General features: G+C 38.7%; 1 long non-coding RNA gene and 1 pseudogene across 1 annotated transcript in view; both read right to left on the bottom strand.

Moving 5' to 3' along the window:
• LOC123000648 (uncharacterized) overlaps positions 1–20,881 on the bottom strand; it is a 101,012-nt gene that overhangs the window by 69,867 nt on the left and 10,264 nt on the right. The window contains exon 3 of the long non-coding RNA XR_008961539.1: positions 11,600–11,714. This is a non-coding gene — a long non-coding RNA (uncharacterized LOC123000648). The remainder of the gene's footprint in view (positions 1–11,599; positions 11,715–20,881) is intronic.
• On the bottom strand, positions 4,175–4,335 carry LOC113250937 (U2 spliceosomal RNA; annotated as a pseudogene).

Here is a 20,881-nt window from a genome sequence, read left to right on the forward strand (position 1 = left end):
ACATTAGTGTGATGTTACTGAAGGGAGAATGTTGTGGAGGCATCTACTTCCCAGACGTAGGACCTTGGTAAAGTTTCATGATAGATGACCAGGGAAAGAGTAAACATTGTATTTTATTGGCCTATAGGATATTAACCAGTTTTGTATCTATTGACAAACTCATTTCGGTATTCCTGACTATATGTGTGTATATATATATATTTATCAATACTGATATTTATTGATAAAAATCTGTTCTTCAAATTATCCTTTGAATTGATCTTATTCTTACTGGTTCTCTCATTAATTACTGAGTTGATGAAATCTTGATACATCTTCCTTATATAGTTGCATGAAAATTATATTTTAATTTTTTAAAAATGATATTTTAGCACCATGGATGTTTCTAGGAACATTTTTATTGATTCATATGTCAGCAAGTTCTAAATTAAAGTTTTAACTTTCCAAAAAATATCATTCCATTTTCAAAATGATATCAGTTTTACAACAATTATGATTTTCCTGAATTTGAATTTAAAAAACATAATCAGATCATTTCTAAATGGGGTTTGAAAAGAAGAAATTAATTGCTTTAAAATCAGATCTTTGGGGTGACTCATCCAGTTAAGCAGCTGCCTTTGGCTCAGGTCATGATCCCAGCATCCTGGGATTGAGCCCCAGGTCCAGCTCCCCACTCATCAGGGAGTCTGCTTTCCCCTCTCCCTTTGCCCCTCCCCCCCCAACTTGTGTGTGTGCGCACTACTCTCTCGCAAATAAATAAATACTTTTAAAAAAATGAGATCTTCAAATAAAATGACAGATTAAGAGCAGATAGATCAGGACAGTGTGAAAATAACAAAATTAACAGTTGATCAATACTAAAGATGTATGATTTTAATACCTATACTGGACAAAGGTCAACAGCACGATTAGTTAAATAGATGATTTGTGAGACTTTACCAAAAAAAAAAAAAAAAAATCATTAGCACAAAATTATTGAGTCAAGAATTAATGTGGAGTGTGATCCATATACCCACCTTGTTTGCTTAATAAATACTTGTTTGATTGGTTGATACCTTAGAGTAAATCATGTGCGAAAATGTTCATGTATCCCCCAGATCACTGGCAATTCTCCTTTAAAAGTTTACCTTCAAAAGGCTCAGTCAGTTAAGCGTCTGCCTTCAATTCAGGTCATGATATCAGGGGCCTGGGATCTCAGGGGTCCGGGATCAAGCCCTGCATCTGGATATCTGGATCCCGGCTCAGTATGAAGTCTGCTTCTCCGTCACCCTGTGCCCCACCCCCTGCTCATGCTTTCTCTCTCTCTCCCTCTCTCAAAATAAATAAATAAAATCTTTTTTAAAAATCTTAAAAAAAAAAGTTAACCTTCAAGCATCCCTGTATTTTTGTTCTTAAAAGTTAAGGCATCAAGTAAAAAAAAAGTGTAATTTAATGTTCTCTGTATTTTGTTTCCTATTTTATTCTATTGCCACAAATGTCAATGGAGTAATGCAAATCTTAAATGGGTATGATTTAAGCCAAAGATATTAAGTGTTTTAGGACCTAGCATACATAAGATTATAGGTAATACTAGTCCTGGGTGTCCCACTTTCTCCCTTTCAGCACCCCTTCCTTCCAGAGATCCTCCTCTTCAGGATTCTTCTTGATGTGCAGGAACCCTATTATCTTGCTCTACCCAGGCTTGTCATTCCAACTTTATCCCTGATACTGTCACCTGTAGACTTTCACTCACCAAAACCTTATTGTATTCTGTTTCGTTAGGTTTATGAAAGTTGATGTATCTGCTCCTTTCTTCTAATTTCCTTTCTCACTTTTGCCTAAACTAATTCCCAAAGGGAAATATTGACACTTGGGCAGATGTACTGTGTGTTAAGGGTCATGCTTACCTCTGTCTTTCCCGTGACACTAGATGAACTAGCCCGATTCAGATTCCTAGCTGTCTCTTTTCTCATTCTATCCTTTCATGTGGCCAATCAGATAGTAAGATCTCAAAGCAAGTTTGTGAACAGAATTGTCCAACCTCAAAAGAATCTAATCTTCCTTAAATTTAATTGAACTCTTAGCCAGCACTCTCAAAAGTACCTGAGGTAAAACAAATGCAAAGGTTGAAAAAATAAAAAATGGAAACTATTTAAGGAGTGATCCCTTTAGGTTAGGAGTGAAGTAGTTTGTGGAAAATTGGATAAAGACTGAAAAAGGAAATTAATCTGAAGTCACATTTTGTGTTTTATCTAATAATAACAAGTGAAATATTCGCAAAAATCTTTCTCTGTAAGGAAGGCAGAAAAATGTGCCTGGTTAGTGGTGGAAAGTTGTTCTGGAACCCAGTGAAGAGGAAGTTACCACACATAAATAACAAATATAAAAAGGATCTACTGAAATTTCTCTGTTTAATCTGGATGCAATGGGCCAATGAACTGAAGGGAAATAAGCCCAGAGGATACTCTGTTACTGGAAGAACCCCAGCAAAAGTGCAATAGGAAAGGGAGGGAGCTCTGAATCAGGTTTGTTACTTGGAGCTCAACTGAGAAACACTACCTGCAAGAACATGCTACTGGTTCTTTCATGAATCTGTTTCTATTATTTTATAAATGCTGTGCATATTTTTTTTTAAAGATAAAGCAAAAGAACAAGGAATAAAAACATGGAATTTTATTTGGACTGTGCTTGTGCTTAGCAATTAGACTTTGGTCCAATCACTCAACTCACAATGAGGAGACAGCAATTTTGACTGTGCCGGGAGGAGCACCCCACTACTAAATACCAGCGTGATCAAGATTTGATAGTTCTTATGTTTGTTTTTGCAAGTAAGTGTAAATTAACTGTTTCGTTTCTTAATCCTGAAAACATTTTTTCAGCAACATGATGCTATCCAGAGAGGTTTCAAAACCGTCCTGAAGCAGCCCATACAGACTATGCAGACAAACCCATTTAAAGGAAGAATACCATAATATTTAATAAATAAATAAATAAATACCTCTGAAATTATCAAGGTGTAGTTCCTATAGAAAGTATTGTGGTATTTTATTTCAAGGTAAAAAATTGAAACATGTTTCTGGAGGGGTGCCTGGGTGGTTCAGTCAGTTAAGTGTCTCACTCTTGATCTCAGGTCTTGATCTTAGGGTAGTGAGTTCAAGCCCTGTGTTGGACTCCACCTTGGGTGTGGTGTCTACTTAAAAAAAAAAGAAGAAGAAGAAGAGGGGTGCCTGGGTCATTCAGTTGGTTAAGCATCGACTCTTGGTTTTGGCTCGGGTCATGATCTCAGGGTCCTGAGATCCAGCCCCTGAGATGGAGCCCCAGGCTTATCTCTCTCCCTCTGCTCTTCCTCTTCTCTCTCTCTGGAATAAATAAATAAATAAATAAATAAATAAATAAATAAATAAATGGAAAGAAAGGAAGGAAGGAGGGGGGAGGGAGGAAGAAAGGAGGGAGGAAGGAGGAAAGATAGATAGATAGATAGATAGATAGATAGATAGATAGATAGATGATAGAGAATATCCTTTATGTGCCTCAAAATCAGCCCAGCCAAACTATGGTCTTTATGTCTTTCTTTATCCCTCCTGACTACTACCTTATCCTTATAGTCTCAGGAGTTAGTGGTACCATCATCCACTCAGTTGAAGAAACTTCAATTCCTACTTCATTTAAGCAGTTACTAACTCTTGTAAACTTCCTTAGAACCTGTTTGTGTTCCTTACATACATCCAACAACTCCGGCCCACCACTCCTAACTAGTCTATCCCCTCCTCTGCCTCATTCACCCCAATAACAATACAGTTAGCTGAAATGAAATAATCAATGTGTTAAAAACAAAAATTCAACTGAGTAAATTTGAAGATCTGATTGGCTTTCTTAAGTGATTCATAAATCGGGCAGAACCCCAACTAGCAAGAAGAAAGGAGCTCTGAAGAATTGTACAAAATGGAAGGAGGGTGGGGCAAGGAAGTTATTAGCAAAAGAAAAGAAAGCATTGTTTCAGGCAAAGTCACTTTTTCTGAGCAGGAAGGGCAGGGGGTCTTATTATACAGATTACCTCACCTTCCTTTGGTGGGGAATGGAGAGGGTCCATATGACAGATTACCTCATTGGTGTTGATCAGAAAATTCCTGACTGACTGGTTAAGACTACATCTCTGGGGGAGGTTGCAATTAGGTTAAGTACCAATCCCCAGTTTGTTGATGTGGCCTAGTATAAATGACTCCATTTTGGGCCTGTGGTTTTCTTTTTGACAAATGTATATTTATAAACCTCTTGAAGAGAATGAAGAAAATTTAGATTTGATTCATCAATTGTCATCCACTACACTTGATCTTAGCCAAAAGGCCAAGAAGCAATGCAATTGTAATCTACGGAAAATACATTGATTTTATTTAAAAAATTCATATTACAAAAATTTCAAATATATAAGAGAGAGAGAAGGAATAATGAACCTTCACGACCTATCACCTCTCATTGCTCCTCCGATCTGCTCTTCTCCCAACCTTTTTTTTTCCTGGAATATGTTGAAGCAAATTCTTTCATCTTACTGGCTCATCAGTATATACTCCATATACTGAATTTTTGAAATTTTAGTTTCACTCAAAGAAAGAGGAGAAATTTGTAGCTGATAGTCTGAGAACATAATCTGTCCCCTTAACAAGAGCTTTTCATAGTCTTTAGGAATTTTTCCTAATTTTCTGTCTTCCTTTCCCTCATAAATTGCTCTTTAACAGTTGTACTGAATTAAATTATTTAAATTCACGCTGAATTGTGAGTTCTCAACTAATAAACCGTCCTCAAGTAAAATTAAATTCTTGAATTGTACTCCCAGATCAACAAAAATTTATAGGTCACATACTTGAATGTTAAATAAGGGCCTAGATGATCATTTATCAATGAGATTAATTCACTTATTTCTAGGGTATTCCATAATTCAATATTACTCTAAAGTGAATTATTATCTGTTTTCACTCTTATGTAAATAATCCTATATTGTGGCCATTCAATTTAATATGCATTAATTTTTTTCTCTTTTTAAAAAAATTCTTAATTGAAGTATTGTTGACATACTATGTTAGATTCAGGTATACAACATGGTGATTCAACCTTTATATACACATATAAGACGTGCTCACCACAATAAGTATAGTTCACATCAGTCACTACTGTTAAGCATCTAAGTTATCAATAAAGGACCTTTCATAAGAAGTGTTTATTTTTATTAACAAAATTGAGAGGGCACTTTTGAAAATTTGTTTGAAGACCCAGATCTGAAGTTTAGATTCAGCTTTGTTTGTTGCTGTTAAGAAAATTATCAAATCATTAAATTTTTTAAAAAGATTTATTTATTTTAGGGATGCCTGAGTGGCTCAGATGGTTAAGTGTCTGCCTTCAGCTCCAGTCATGATCCCAGAGTCCTGGGATCCAGTCCCACATCGGGCTCCTTGCTTAGTAGGGAATCTGCTTCTCCTTCTGCCTGCTGCTCCCCCTGCTTGTGCTCTCTCCCTCTCTCTGACAAATAAATAAAATCTTAAAAAAAAAGATTTATTTATTTTAGAGAGAGAGAGAGTGAAGGGGAGGGGGGAGGGATAGAGTCCAACGCAGGGCTCTATCTCAGAAGTCTGAGATCACCACTGGAGCCAAAACCAAGAGTCAGACGTCTAACTGACTACACCACCCAGGTCCCCCAAAACATTAATTTTTTATATCATGGATGAATCTGGGTTTCACGGGTGAGGTTCTGCAACCCCCTAGGGGTGTTAAAAGGAATGCAAGAATGGTGAATCCTTCCCAAGTATCGAACCCAGTCTGCCGGTCTTTACTCAGGGTTTGAAACTCTTACCAGGAGCACCTTTCTGTCTCCTCTACCAATTCAGGTATTATCCATCCTTAACAATGCCATCCAAAAGTTTCATTTTGTGATGTTGTGATTTATCATTAGAGACGTATATTTGGTCTTCGTCCCTGTTTCTGACACATAGTTCCCCAAACCCTGGGAATTTCCTAGGTGACGAGAACTTTAAAGATGTCTTCTGTTCTGTTAATGAGGTGACTTTTGGAAAGCACCAAAGGGTGGGGGCGGGTTGCCAGGAGAACCAACCTTGTGATTACAGAGTTGGAACTTTCAGTCCCCCACCCCACCTCTATGGAGGGGAGGGGGGCTGGAGAGTGAGTGGTTGGCCAATGATATAACCAATCATGCCTAATAAAGCCTCCATAAAAAAACAAAAAAATGGGGTTCAGAGAGCTTCCATGTTGGTGAAAACATGGAGGTGCTGGGGGAAACAGCACACCCAGAGAGGGTATTGAAGCTCTGTGCCCTTTCCCCTCTCCCCACACCTTGCCCTAGGCATCTCTTCTATCTGGCTCTTCCTAAATTACATCATTTTACAATAAACCAGTAATCTAGTAAGCAACATGTTTCCCTGGGCTCTGGAGCCTCTGATCTATAGCCGGTCTATCAGAAGCACAGGTGATAACCGGAGCCTGCAACTGGTGTCTGAGGTGGGTGGGAGGCAGTCTTTCGGGACTGAGCCTTTAATCTGTGGAATCTGATGCTATCTCAAGGCAGATAGTGTCAGCACTGGGTGGAACTGTAGGACAGCTGGTGCCCAAGAATTGCTGGTTGTTGTGGGGAAATCCCCCCTTCCACATTGGAATTGGAGGCAGAACTCCTATCTCTCCAACCTGAAATCTTCCAAGATTCTTGAGCCAATCAATAATTTCCCCACTTCCCTGAGGCACTTTGGTCTAGACCACACAAGTCAGTACCTCTGTATTGTCTCCCAGTTCTACCTATATTGTGAGGACGAAGAAGGCATCTTAAGCCCTTTTTAGAATTTCCAAAGATTTACATAGTGCACAAATATACTTGATTCTCAAATTCTTGATCAATTAGCATATAAGAAGAGTCTTACGAGTCTGAAGGAAAAGAGATGAGCACTAGAGTGTCTATCTAAGCACTAGAGTGTCTCCAAATTCATATTGAAATAATTATTACATACACAATTTGAAGATATTGGTATAAAAATAGGTTGGTTTTTTTTTTTTAAGATTTTATTTATTTATTTGACAGAGACAGCCAGCGAGAGAGGGAACACAAGCAGGGGGGGTGGGACAGGAAGAAGCAGGCTCCTAGCGGAGGAGCCTGATGTGGGGCTCGATCCTAGAATGCTGGGATCACGCCCTGAGCCGAAGGCAGACGCTTAACGACTGTGCCACCCAGGCGCCCCTAAAAATAGGTTTTTATCAGTTATTCCTAAGACCACTTGCTTTTGGGGGCACCTGGGTGGCTCAATCGGTTAAGCATCTTGACTCTTGATTTCAGCTCAGGTCACGATCTCAGGGTCATGAGACAGAGCCCAACGCTGGCCTCTGTGCTGAGCCTGGAGCCTGCTTAAGATTCTCTCCCTCTCCCTCTCTCTCTCTCAAAATAAATAAAATATTTTTTAAAAAAAGAATGTACCTTGGGGCACGCCTGGGTTGCTCAGATAGCTAAGCATCTGCCTTTGGCTCAGGTCATGATCTCCAGGTCCTGGGATCAAGCCCCATGTGGAACTCCCAGCCCAGCAGGGAGTCTGCTTCTCCCTCTCCCTCTGCCTTCTCTCTCTCTCAAAGGAGTAAATAAAGTCTTTTAAAAAAAGATTTTAAAAAATCTAAAAAAAAAAAAAAAAAAAAAAAAAAGAATGTACCTTGGAAAAAAAAGACCACTTGCTTGCACATACTCTCAGAATTTTATTTTTTCTGATTCATATAGTGAGCCTGTGTTTTAGCCCAATTTACTAAACAACAAAGTGTACAGGAGATTGAGTGTTCTTGCTTTTATGTGGTAGGTATAAACCCAGGGCAGTGAGAAGGAGAAGAAGCAGGGAAGAATAGGATGCAATGCACAGGTAGGCTGTATGGGAAAGCTGTGCCACTAGCATGTATGGTAGTCAGCCAATGAAAGAGAACAATAGGGTTCGGGGGGGGGTCACCCCAAAATATGCCACTTTGGCATATTGATTATTTTGAACTAAAGTTACTTAAGAAACAGCTGGTACAAGAAGGCCCTTTTGTCCCCCTGAAAGCAGGAAGTAAATTCCCCATGTGAAGGCTACCTTCCCTGCACCTGGAAGGAAGAAAGCATCCTTATTATCACAGATAGGGAATTCAGGCCAAGAAGGCCATATAAACAAACTTTGTTACTTCTTATTTTATTTTATTTTATTTTATTTTATTTTATTTTATTTTATTTTATTTTTTTACTTCTTCATTTATGTGCTACCCCAAGCCCAAACCCTTTTGTCAGTTCTTAACAAATAATTATTTCTTTGTTTAAAAAGTGTAAAGGCTGCCTGCTTTGGTCATTTCAGGGAGGCTCATATTTTTATCGGCTCCCTTACGTTTGAAGTTAAAATTTTTTCCTGTTTATCTGTCTGAAGTGAATTTAATTATTAGACCAACCAAAGACCCAGAGGAGGCACTGCAGGCTCTGATGTGTGCTCCAGGCTGTTTGGGCAAGGAATTTGGGGGTCCTGGGAAGACGGATCATGTTTCAGAAGGGGGGGCTGTCTCAAGAAAAAACCACAAAGTGCATGTCTTTCTGTAGGTAGTTGAGGGCAGTAAACTGGATCTGCTCGATTTAGGCCTGGAGGCCTTCCCAAGTGTTTCATGTCAGCCGTGTCAGTACTGTTTGTTATCTGCAGACGATATACTGGCTTTTGGCTTGAGTGGCTGCATATATTTCTTAAGAGAGATTAAAGGCTTTGTTTGTTATGCAGCAATTTTTGTTTTGTTATTCTCTTATATAAATCTAGCCAAGGAATTGATTAATGACATTCAACGGTTTATACTGCAGGGTTTATTTTGAGCAGAGAATTGCCAAAGCAGAATGGTGCGAAGATGTTAGGATCTAGATGATGAGAGATTACTAGGTGATAATTATAGCTTCACTTTAAATTGTGCATTGCTTTAAAATACCTGCTTTGTTTCTCTTGTGGATGAGGAGGTAGGGAGGATTTGAGGATTTAGCCAGTCTCCCAACTTAATTTCTCAGGGAAAGCCCTTGGAAATCATTCATTTTTCTTGCATGAAATGATATCGTACACTATTTTTTTTAAGTAAACTCTACACCCAACATGGGGCTCAAACTCCACAACCCCGAGATCAAGAGTTTCATGCTCTGCTAACTGAGCCAGCCAAGAGCCCCGACACTATTTTGATTATAACACGCCATTTTGCTCTTCAATCTGAGAAATTTATTGTATCTTGTGAGAAAGTAGTAAGTTGCTTGTTTTATACCCCTTACCTCACACATCTAATTAAACAAACAAAACACAATTAGCATCTAAATTTCACACCACTTTGGAAAGAAGAAAAAGATCTTTACTGAAAGCCACTACTGAGTCTTAAGAAATGAATTGCCCATAAATTGAAAGAATCAAAGGAGGAAAGATTTGAAAGCTGAAAAACAAGCCTGTACAGTTTATTTGATGTCACCAGAAGAGAAAGCTTTGGTACAGGTGTCCCACATCACCCTGCATGGTAAGCTATACCAACTCCTTATGGAGAATTTTCACTACAAAACTGCTAATAAAAGAAGCAATTCAATATCATATCATCAATTTTTATGGCATATTGCTACAAATATACTCGGCAGGTTATGGCCTTTATTTCAGAACTTAAAGCTTCCTTGGGATGGCAGTTGCCTTCATCCTGCACAGAGGCCCAGGGCAGCCAAGGCTATTACTGCTTCTACCGTCTGTGTGGAAGGGCAGTAAAGAGAGATGAGGGTGAGTGGCTTACCGAGTGAGATGAGTGAGATGTTCAACTCATGCTATCTCTGTTTCTGCTCAGACACAGTGTTCTCTTACAGTCTTACTTCTGTTCACCATATGACCTCAGGCAAATCACTTAGCTTCTCTGACCCATAGCATCCTACTCTAAAATGGAGATAATTGACCTATGTATGGCCAAGAAAAGGATTCAATGAAACAATTTGCAAACAATTTGGCTCTTTTTTTTTTTTTTAAGATTTTATTTATTTATTTGAGAGAGAGAGCAAGAGAGAGAAGAGCTGGAGGAGGGACAGAGGGAGAGGGAGAAACAGACTTCACATTGAATGGAGAGCCCGATGTGGGGTTCAATCCTGGGACTCCACGATCATGACTGGAGCTGAAGGCAGACACTTAACTGACTGAGCCACCCAGGTGCCCCACTAATGGGCTCTTTACATGTAAGTTTCCAGCTACCTCCTGCTTTCTAAATATAGGTGGAAAAAAGGAGCCACACTGTTCCTACCTTGTTATCTTTATTGCCTAGAAATTCAAACTCACAGCACAGGAAATAGCACAAATCTAGTGATGAAATCAACAGAGAGCCAGGGATGGGGGAAATGACTGTACTGTTCTTACCTGAGACTTACTTAACTTTAGTGAAGCAAGTTCTCAAAGGAATAAGCAAGAATTATTTTAAGTTTTAGATATCTCTCTTTAATTTTTTTTTTTTCTATTTAGGAGTTTGACTTTATGAACACTTTTTAGGAACAATCTTTGCTCCACACTTTAAGGGATACTTTAATGACACCCTCGGACTTGGCTGACACTATCCTGTAAAAAAATGTATTGGCTAGAATGTGATGATCTTGGCAACTAAAAATAACCTGCAGTCTGTCCTTTCCAGCGCTACGCTGAAAGACCCCTTTCAGTTCTCAAAGGTGTATGGTCACTAAAACATGAACAAAACTGAAATGTTTGGGCCTGAAAACTTTAGCTTGAGGACTTCAGAACACATATTTCTTACAGCTGAGATGGTGCCTTGTCCATCAGGGTAATACAAATATTAATAAGTATAGAAATAAACTTTTCGTCATCAAATAGCATACCATTCAAAACTTATTGAAAGACTAAAGTAAGTTTTTCAAATTTGTCTACATAGAAAAATCTCAACATCAGTGATCTATACAATGTCTATGTATATTTGAAGCTCAACTAATTACGAATGTAGGAGAATCACCTAAAAGTTGGTTTTCTTTCCTCTAACAGAAACCATAAACATGTCCACCTTCTTATTTCATATCTGTGAATACTATGATTATTCCAAATCTTAAAAATCTATCAGGTAATAATTATGGGATAAATGAATAAAGCTTTATTGACAAAGATAAGGCCTCATTTGAGTTTTGTTTCCTTTCCAAAAAGCACTTCATCGGATGTAGTTCCAGATTTTTCTTATTCCTTTTTGCTACCTCAAAGGTATATCAATAATTAGAAGGATAAAATATGGTATAAATTAATGAGGGAGTTGGACTACATAATTTCTAATATTTCTTCCAGGTCTAATATTCTAAGTTTTATTATAATACAATTTCAGGGGTGCCTGGGTGGCTCAGTCATTAAGCATCTGCCTTGGGCTCAGGTCATGATCCCAGGGTCCTGGGATTGAGCCCTGCATCAGGCTCCCTGCTCAGCGGGGAGCCTTCTTCTCCCTCTCCCTCTGCCTGCTGCTCCCTCTACTTGTGCTCGCTCTCTCTCTAATAAATAAATAAAATCTTTAAAAAATAAATAAATAAAATTTCATAAATATAAAGAAAGTTAGAGGCAAATAATATCATCACAGAAGCAATAAACTAATGAAATACCTGAGGTGTAGAATCCTTTCTGAAATCCAATCAGGCAATGCTTTCTTGATGGGTTTGAATATATCTGGAACTTCATTATTAAGTGAATTATAGTAACTCCGAAGAACTGAAGTCCCTGGGGAATAAGCAACACACTCACAGTTACATGTCAATCCAGCGCACGTTTGTTAAAATTATCAAGTATCAAGAGAAAAATCTTTAAATAACTTTATTGGATCTTATTTGCCTATCTTAGTTTGCGCTACTACAACAAATACTACAGAGTAGGTAACTTAAACAACAGACACTCATTTCTTAGGGTTCTGGAGGCTGGGAAGTCCAAGATCCAGGGGCCAGCAGATCTGGGGTCTGGTGAGAGCCTGCTTCCCGGTTTGCGGATGGCAGTAATATTGCCGTATCCTCACCTGGCAGAGAAAGAGAGATCATCTCTCCTGTGTCAATATTGCTCCTACAAAGTGTTTAAGCTCTTACCAACTGAATATCATAAAATCTAGCTAGCATACAAGAGAAAACATCAAGGAGGATGAAATGTAGTAATTGTTACTGTTTTCAAATGTCATTGATCTTCCAGTTTGCTTCGCATTTCATCTTCCATTTTCTTTGCTGTGATGAGTAAGACTGATCTTTAACATCCAGGAGTCCTACAACCAAGGTTGATGGTTCAAAGACAGCTATTTGAGGTAAAATTAGTCCATCCACTGGCTTCCCTGTATCAAATCATATTCTGTCTCTCTCCCCTCACTGCCACCCCTCTCAAATATTTTGAACAGACCGGGAAAGCCTGAGGTAGCTATGCTGATAGGTCATACACATTTGGAGACTGTCTGCCATTTCCGGAACAGGTACGTTAATGTGCCAGCTACATGAAAAAGGAAAGTGGAGGAGATGTGCCAAAAGAAAGGAAGAGGAGACACCAGTTGGCCCCACTGAGACAGAAAAAGGAAGAATATAGATTCCTGGGTTCCTGATAACTTCATTTTACAGCCTTATTTCCCATGAAGTCTGACTATGTTTGATTTTGTGAGCTCTTTGCTATCATGTGTCCCCACCCCTTTTACTTGGATTAATGAAAGAATAGATTTCTGTTCCTTACTTACAAAAAGAGAAGAAGCCAAGACACTGGGGATAAACCCCAGTGACTGCCTGTAGGGCTAGCCTGACCTGTGATAAAGAGTTAAACAGAAAGTACCACTTGAAAGGACTTCACGGACCATCTGAGGTCTTGGTTTACAATGTTTTATACTGCTAGTTTACTGGCAATAATGATATGAGTGCCTGGCCTGGAATTAACCGACAGGAAATGTTTCCTGAAGGCAGACTGGGAGACCCAGGGAGCCTGAGGAAAGGAGTACCAACCAGCTGGAGGCGTGTTTACCCACGCCATCAGCTACACCGTGTTACAACATTCTACCTTTCAGTAAATAGCAGTACTCACTGAAGGAGAGTCAGTGTTCTACATTTTAGAGATTTAACTCTACCGACAGTTCTAACTTTTTTTTTTTTAAGATTTTTTATTTATTATTTATTTGACAGAGAGAGAGACAGCCAGAGAGGGAACACAAGCAGGGGGAGTGGGAGAGGGAGAAGCAGGCTTCCTGAAGAGCAGGGAGACCAATGCGGCCTGATTCCAGGACCCTGGGATCATGACCTGAGCCAAAGGCAGATGCTTAACAACTGAGGCACCCAGGCGCCCAACAGTTCTAACTTTAGGAGTTACACTAATATGTGACCAGTTTGTCTTCATTACTTATTATAAGGTCTAGATGAAGGAATGTGTAATTCCAAAATTAAGAAATCAAGGTCATTTTTTTAGCCAAAAAGAGAAAAAACTCAAAATCATTTCAAATTAGGGAATCAAAATATGTGATATTCTCCCTCAGATACATGGAATTAAGTGTTCTGAACATGTTAGCACATTTTGAGGTGCTTCATGCCAAATGATTTATTAAGCTGTTTGGGTCACTGCTTAGGTGTTTTGAACCTTCTCTTCCCCCTCTCCGAAAAACATTTTTATTGCTCTATTATTTAATAACAATAAGTTTCTGCTTTTCAAATTGTCCTATACTTAATAGAAGTAGTTAATGCGTAAGAGAAATCCAAATTTAAAACAATATAAATGAAGTGATATATAAATTTTATTTCTAGAACTCATTAAAACTGTTTAAATCTAAATCACTGCATATTAGAATATTAGAATTAGTCTTTTTATATGGTTCATATGATATCATTTAAGGGACATTTCACCAAGACATAATTAACCTACTGAAAAAAGTATAGTAGAAAGAAATGTAATTACAACATACAGATAATTAAAATAATAAAAATTGAAAAAATCTGAGATATAAACTGAAAATAATCAATCTGGCTTTACTAATACATCTAATAGTATTTAGAATGATACAACTACAACTTTAAAAGACCATGGTAGTATTTGAACTGAATAGAATTCACCGTTGATGTTGTAAGCTTGAAGTAAATACATAGGGTATACTGGTCAGCATGCTCTGTGAATAAACTATAGGATGTAAACAAACCCAGAGATGTATTATCATTAGAAGTTCAACATGGTTAGTCCTACCAAATGGAGTTTGCTTGTATCGTGCAAAAAGGAAAGGGGAGCAAAAAAGAAGACATCAGGGTTGTATTTACTTTGTCCCTACAACCTTTATAAGTGTATTTATTATAATGTCCGATTTCGTGCTAGGGGTCCTGCTTTGTTCTCTTATGTTTACTCCTGAGAACAAACTGAATTGCGCTTCGTTTTCTTTCTTTTTTTTTTTTTTTTAAGGTTTTTATTTATTTATTTGACAGAGAGAGAGAGAACAAACAGGTGGAGCAGCAGGCAGAGGGAGAGGGAGAAGTAGCCCCCCCCCCCAGCAGGGAGCCCAATGCTGGGCTCAATCCCAGGACCCTGGGATCATGACCTGAGCTGAAGGCAGATGCTCAACCGACTGAGCCACCCAGCTGCCCCTGCACTTTGTTTTCTACTTGCCGTTTTGTGATTGTCATAATTGCTACAAGCGACCAACCGAAAGAACACATCTGTGGTATCAACAGCAGAATAACATTGCTTGGATTTAATGTTGTTCAACTGTAAAAATAATTTATTAATGCAGTCTTTACCCCATTTGTGTCTGTCATTTCTTATGGATTTAAGGTCATTTCTGTTGCATGAACTGATGATGCAACTGAAAGCATATTTATTCATCTACAAATTTTTGCAAGGATTATATGTTATCGCCATCAACATCATGCTACATCAATGTTGATGAAAATCAGTAAATACCTATTTCCAGAGCCTCAGTAAACTTCTTTTTAAAAAACTTCCATTTTTGGGATGCCTGGGAGGCTCAGTTGGTTAAACATCTGCCTTAGGCTCAGGTCATGATCCCAGGATTCTGGGATCGAGCCCCGCATCGGGCTCCCTGCTCAGTGGGGAGCCTGCTTCTCCCTCTCCCTCTGCTGTTGCCCCTGCTTGTGCTCTCTATCTCTGTCAAATAAATAAAATCTTAAAAAATAGATAAATAAAAAATTTCCTTTTTTTCAGCCATTTTCTCCAGTTTGTTCTGAGACATAATAATAATATTAATACATAATAGCTATTTTTTTTAGTTTTTCTATATATCATGTTTTAATCAAATTAATTCTTACAAGAAACTTATGAAAGCCTTGTAAAAAAACAAAACAGGACCACTTGTAAGAATGCTGACATAATAGGAGAGACACTAACAGAGCTGTAGGGACAAAGTAGAATCTCAAATGTTGTCGTTTTTAGATACAGGCAAATAATCTCAATTTGGTAGGATCAACCATATGGAACTTTACAATGATAATGTATCTCTGGTTTTGTTTACATCCTGTAATCATGTAGTATGAGGAAGGTATTTGTATTTAGTACCTCCTTTCATATAGGAAAGATACAGAGATAACAAGGGGTAGTACTGGGGTTCAAAACTACACAGTCTGGCTCAAAATCCTTGCTGTAAATCACTATATTATGTGGCCTCTGTGCCCGTGTGGCATAAATTAAATGCCAGAACAAAGCAGACTCCCCTCTCAAGCTGAAGGCATCAGAGCTGTGTGCATCCCAAAGTACACACCTTCACCTGCTGCTGCTCACCAGAGCCAGCTCCCTCAGCAGGCCAGAGGTCCAGGCCCTGTCTCCTGATTAAGGTCTTTCCTGCTAACCTTAACCCTACCTCTAGGCTCTTCAGGCAGTGTGATGAAGAGAGATACCCACCAGGCTCCCTTCCCTCCTGGGACTTATTTTCTAAAGAAGTCTTTTCACATACAATTTGTAGTAAAGACAGGACAGGACTAGTCTTAGCCAAAATGATAAGATACAGAACACTTGCTACTTTCTCGGCTAACAAAACCCACTTCTCAGCCTCTTGACCTATTCCGTTCAAACTAACCTACTTTTGACAATCAATTCCCTCCTACTGGGTTGCCTTTGGGTTGCCCAGATCCCTACCCTGGCCTTCCACTCAGGACTGCCCTCCATCTTGGAAGTCTCATTCTTCAAACTACCTCTCTTTCTGTTGTAGAAAGTGCTAGTTATTTCCCAATATCTGTATGACCCTTCTCCCATTTCGTGGCTCCCTTGCAGTCAGTTATGGCCATGTGACAAAGTTTTGCCCAATGGGATAAGAACACACTTTGTATATGCAGTTTGTAGCAAATATCCTTAAAGGAAGGTGATGTACCCTTCACTCCCCCTTTCATTCTGCCTACTGGCTGCAATGTAGATTAAATTTCTAGTGTGAAATATAGCAGATAGCAAGATTGAAAGAGTCTAAGTCTCCAAGTCTTACTGAATGCCATGCCAGATATGGACAGACAACCTGGTGAACTAAAAAAAAAACTTCTGGAATATGATGGAGAAACAAACTTCCACCGTTTACTCTTACCTGGAGTATTTTTGTTACTTGCAGGCAACCTTAACCTAACTACTCCCCTCTTCAGCTATTGAGCAACAAGACTTGTGGTTTTATTAATATAAACAGAAGAGTATCCTCTCTATATACCACAGAACTTTATGAGCTGGTCCCTCCTGCTTCGGCCAGTGAATGACAAAAGGATTTGGAAAAATCCTCTCTTAAGATAAAAACTCAGCATGCAAGCCTACTGACATGCATAATACTTTCTGCTTTCCAAAGCTGAATATCATGTAGATATTTCTTTTTGTGTCCTTTCCATCTCAAATCCCAATTTCCCAGTTCTGCCAGCTAGATCAACACCTCTGCTAATGAGAGCAAATACGGCATCCTGAGAAAAGCGAAAGAGAAGGACACTATAATGGTTTTCCAAGTTTATCCCTTTGAGTTACCCGAAGGAAAAGAGTTAAGTCTTGTTCTTCTGCATTCCTTAAGCCATTTCCCATCCAAAAGCCACCAAAGTTCACCTTTTTAAAATGAGAAGGCTCTCCTGGGTGGCCCAGTTGGTTAAGCATCTGCTTTCGGCTCAAGTTGTGATCCTGGGGTCATGGGATCAAGTCCCAGGTAGGGCTCCCTGCTCAGTGGGGAGCCTGCTTCTCCCTCTGCCCCTTCCCCTGCTAGTCCTCTCTCTTTCAAATAAATAAATAAAATATTAAAAAGAAAAAAAAACCCTTAAAAATGACAGACGAGTCTGTAGACACAGAAAGTAGATTTGAGTTTACCAGAGATGAGAAGAGGGGGGAATGGGAAGTTATGACTTAGTGGGTACAGAGTTTCTGGTTGCAGTAATAGACAAATTTTGGAAATAGCAGTGATGGTTACACAACATTGTGAATGTAATTAATGTCACTGAATTGTACACTTAAAATTGGCTAAAACGATGTATTTTACGTTATATACATTTTACCACAGTGAAAATAAATAAAATGCCAGAGAAAAATGCCTATTAAGGGAATAAAGGGAATGACGCCCACCCTTCAAGCCTTATAATAATCTGCCTCTTCTTACACCTACTTCTTTTTATTCTATTTTTATCATTTTTTTAAAGATTTATTTATTTATTTGAAAGAGAGTGTGAGCATGAGTGGGAGGGACAGAGGGAGAAGGAGAGAGAATCTCAAGCAGACTTCATGCTGAGCCTGGAGTCCAATACAGGGCTTGATCTCACAACCCTGAGATCAGGATCTGAGCCAAAACCAAGAGTTGGGCCCTCAACCAACTGTGCCTCCCAGGTGCCCCTCTATTTTCTAATTTTTATGTACACTTCTGGAGGTTAAGGAATGTGTATAAGATATACTGCCACAGTAACCAGAATATTTTGTTTGCTTAGCTGTGTAAATAAAAGTACTTTTCTTATTACATGGTTTTTTCCACTTATAGTTAATGATATGGAGGCAGGAGAGGTAACTTCTTAGCAGCCCATACCAAGATTCCTTTTACAGAGAGTCTGAGCAGAGCTCCAGGGTGGAAGAGAACCTGAGATGGTTTAGCTATTCCATGTAGCAAAGCAGAGAGGGGACATCTGAATTACACGTAAGCCTATCAAATCTACATCCTTGTTTTACTTACAAATTATTTGTCCTCTAAGATTGTGTATAATTTTATATAGTGTGTAGGATTAGCAGAATTCCCTTCATATTGTTTCCAGGAAATACTTCACTAAATCAAGAAATCCCAAAGCTCCTTGTTAGGAAAACTGAAGTAAAAAACATTCTTGATGGGAAGCACATGACAGTAGATACGAGGATATTAACTAAGGCAATGACAGTAAAAGGACTAGATGAACCCGAAGAAAGGGAAACACAGGGAAATGAAAATCAGCACATAAAGCAAAAGTATTTAAAATCTATGTAGGGATCTACGTATATAGAATGAAAAGAGGTTGGGAGATTATTGAATAGACTGGCAGTCTTAAATGTCTCTTCCATTCTTCACAGAGTTTTTTAAATTTCTTACATCAAATATGTCTTGAGCATTACTATATTTGCAGCAACATGAAAGCATTTGTCCTTCCTCCTATAAGAAAGGAGATTGCATAACTCAGGGTAATTTAATCTTCTGTACATTCTGCATGTTTACAGCCATATAGTGAGTGATAAGATTGTAGGCAGGGCCAGAGATAGGTAGCAGACTAGGAAGTAGCTATGACGGTGTGACTTATGAAAAGAGTCCAAAATCAAATTCCTCCACTAATTTGTCTCAGTGACTCCCTTACCACCCTTGGAAAATGTTTGCTTTGGGTTAAGGTATTATTGTCACAAGAAATTTTCTTAAGACACGGCTTTTTCCTGGGATACCTAAGATAACTTAAAGCTGTGGGATTTGTTGTCAGTGTGAGCTCAGAAGGCCATGAAGGAACAAGGTGCAGGGCAGCCAGATTTCTGTGTGTGGACAGTCCCAAAGGCGTGCTCTCTCAGCATCTCAGTCAGAAATCTCTCATCACTATACACATTAACATGTGTTAAAAGATACACAGGCCTATAAAAATTTTGAGTTTGAGCAAAATTGATTCAAATCGGGCAGCATCTGATCTAGCAGGCAGAACAGCACTTCAAAGAGCTGTACAAAATCAAAGACTTCTATAGGCAGAAGGGAACAGACATAAGGAAGTTATGGTGGGCAAAGAGCCGGTTGGTTATCACAAGATTACTTTCCTCTAGGGGATGGCCGGGGCCTGTCAGGCATATGACCTATAAATAGTGCTGATCAGGTGATTCCTGTTTGACTGGTTTGGGAGTCCACTTCTGGGTGAGTGAAACTGCAATTAAGTCTTGGATTAGTGATGTAGGATTTAGCCTAAATGACTCCATTTTGGACCTACTGTCTTATTTTTAACTACGTGCTTTCCTTATTTAAGGTCCCATATTGCTACTGATGAATGTTTCCCTTTAATTATTTTTAAATTAGCATTTATTTATTAAGTAATCTCTACACCCAATGTGGGGCTCAAACTCAGCGTCCCAACGAGATCAAAAGTTGCATGTTCTACTGACTAAGCCAATCAGGAACCCCCCCCTTTTATTTCAATTAATTATATCTGGGTCATGTTATCTTGACTCTTCCTACACAGATATGTAGGCAGTTCTTAATTTACAAACAAGTGGAACATTCACATAGTAATTTCAGCCTCCACCTGCCAATAAATTCTGAAAAACCATGGAGCTTTTGGTGAATCTTGGGCTGTGAATGTGAAGGAAGGGAAGATTCCCCAGGTCAAGATGAGCCTAGGCTGGCTGACTCTAAGGACAATCTTGCGGGCTTACATGTATATAGGCCACTTTCTCTCTTTCTTCATCTCCCAATCTTTCCACATATTGCCTAAAATTCCACCATCTACAGTTTGTTTTGATTAATAAAATTCAAATGCACCTGAGAGAGAATTCAGGCAAACTCTTTAAGGCTAATGGGGGCATGGGATGCCTGGCTGGCTCGTTGGTAGAGAATGTAACTCTTGATCTTGAGGTTGTGAGTTCGAGCCCCATGTTTGGTGAGGAGATTGCTTAAAAATAAAAAATCTTAAAAAAAAAAAAAAGATTAGTGGGAGCATGACACAAAGGACATAGAAGCCAAATTTGGGGCAATTTATGTATCAAAAGGAATAATGACTGCAATTGATTATAAAAGATTTATAAATGAAAAACCCATGGCAATGTGATTATAGAAGAGAATGACCTTATTTTTAGGTTATGCAGGCTAAAGTATTAGGGGAAAAGTGTCATGATGTTTGCAATGTATTTCCATACAGAAACAAAAAATATATGGCAAGTGGTCATCTATTGTTTTATCTAATTGATAGGTATAAAGGTGATTTTTGTACAGTTCTTTCCATTTTTCTGTATTTTAAAAAATTTCTATAATAAAAACAGAAAAAAAGTAGTCCTGAGAGAATTAAAGGTCTGTCAATTTGGATGTTAATCTCATTTTTTTCAATCAGATTACTTTCTTCCTAACAATAGCTGAGACCAACTGTACTGACAGCAACGCCCACCCAAATTTTTCTTCACGGTCTTGAACTTCATACTATTTTCATTCAGTGCGTTCACTGGTATTTCTCACCCACAAAGAAGCCAGATTGGTACATGATGTTAAAATTAATAAAAGTAAATCAAAATTAGGATGATGGGAATAGTAGTGGTGCTGGTGGTGGAAAACTGAAGTTGAGAAATTAAGACAAAACTGAGGACTGGCTACGGAGAGCTACCAAGATACCACAGTAAGAAATGCCACATCGAGGTGGTTACATAGAACACTCCCAGTTGGAGGGAAGTAATCCCAAACTGGGGAAACCATCCACCAAAATTAAGTTGATCCCCTTTCTAGGACTTCCATCTCCTTCCTCTTACTT

This window comes from Ursus arctos, unplaced genomic scaffold (assembly GCF_023065955.2).
Source record: "Ursus arctos isolate Adak ecotype North America unplaced genomic scaffold, UrsArc2.0 scaffold_1, whole genome shotgun sequence".
NCBI classification, from domain to species: Eukaryota; Metazoa; Chordata; class Mammalia; order Carnivora; family Ursidae; genus Ursus; species Ursus arctos.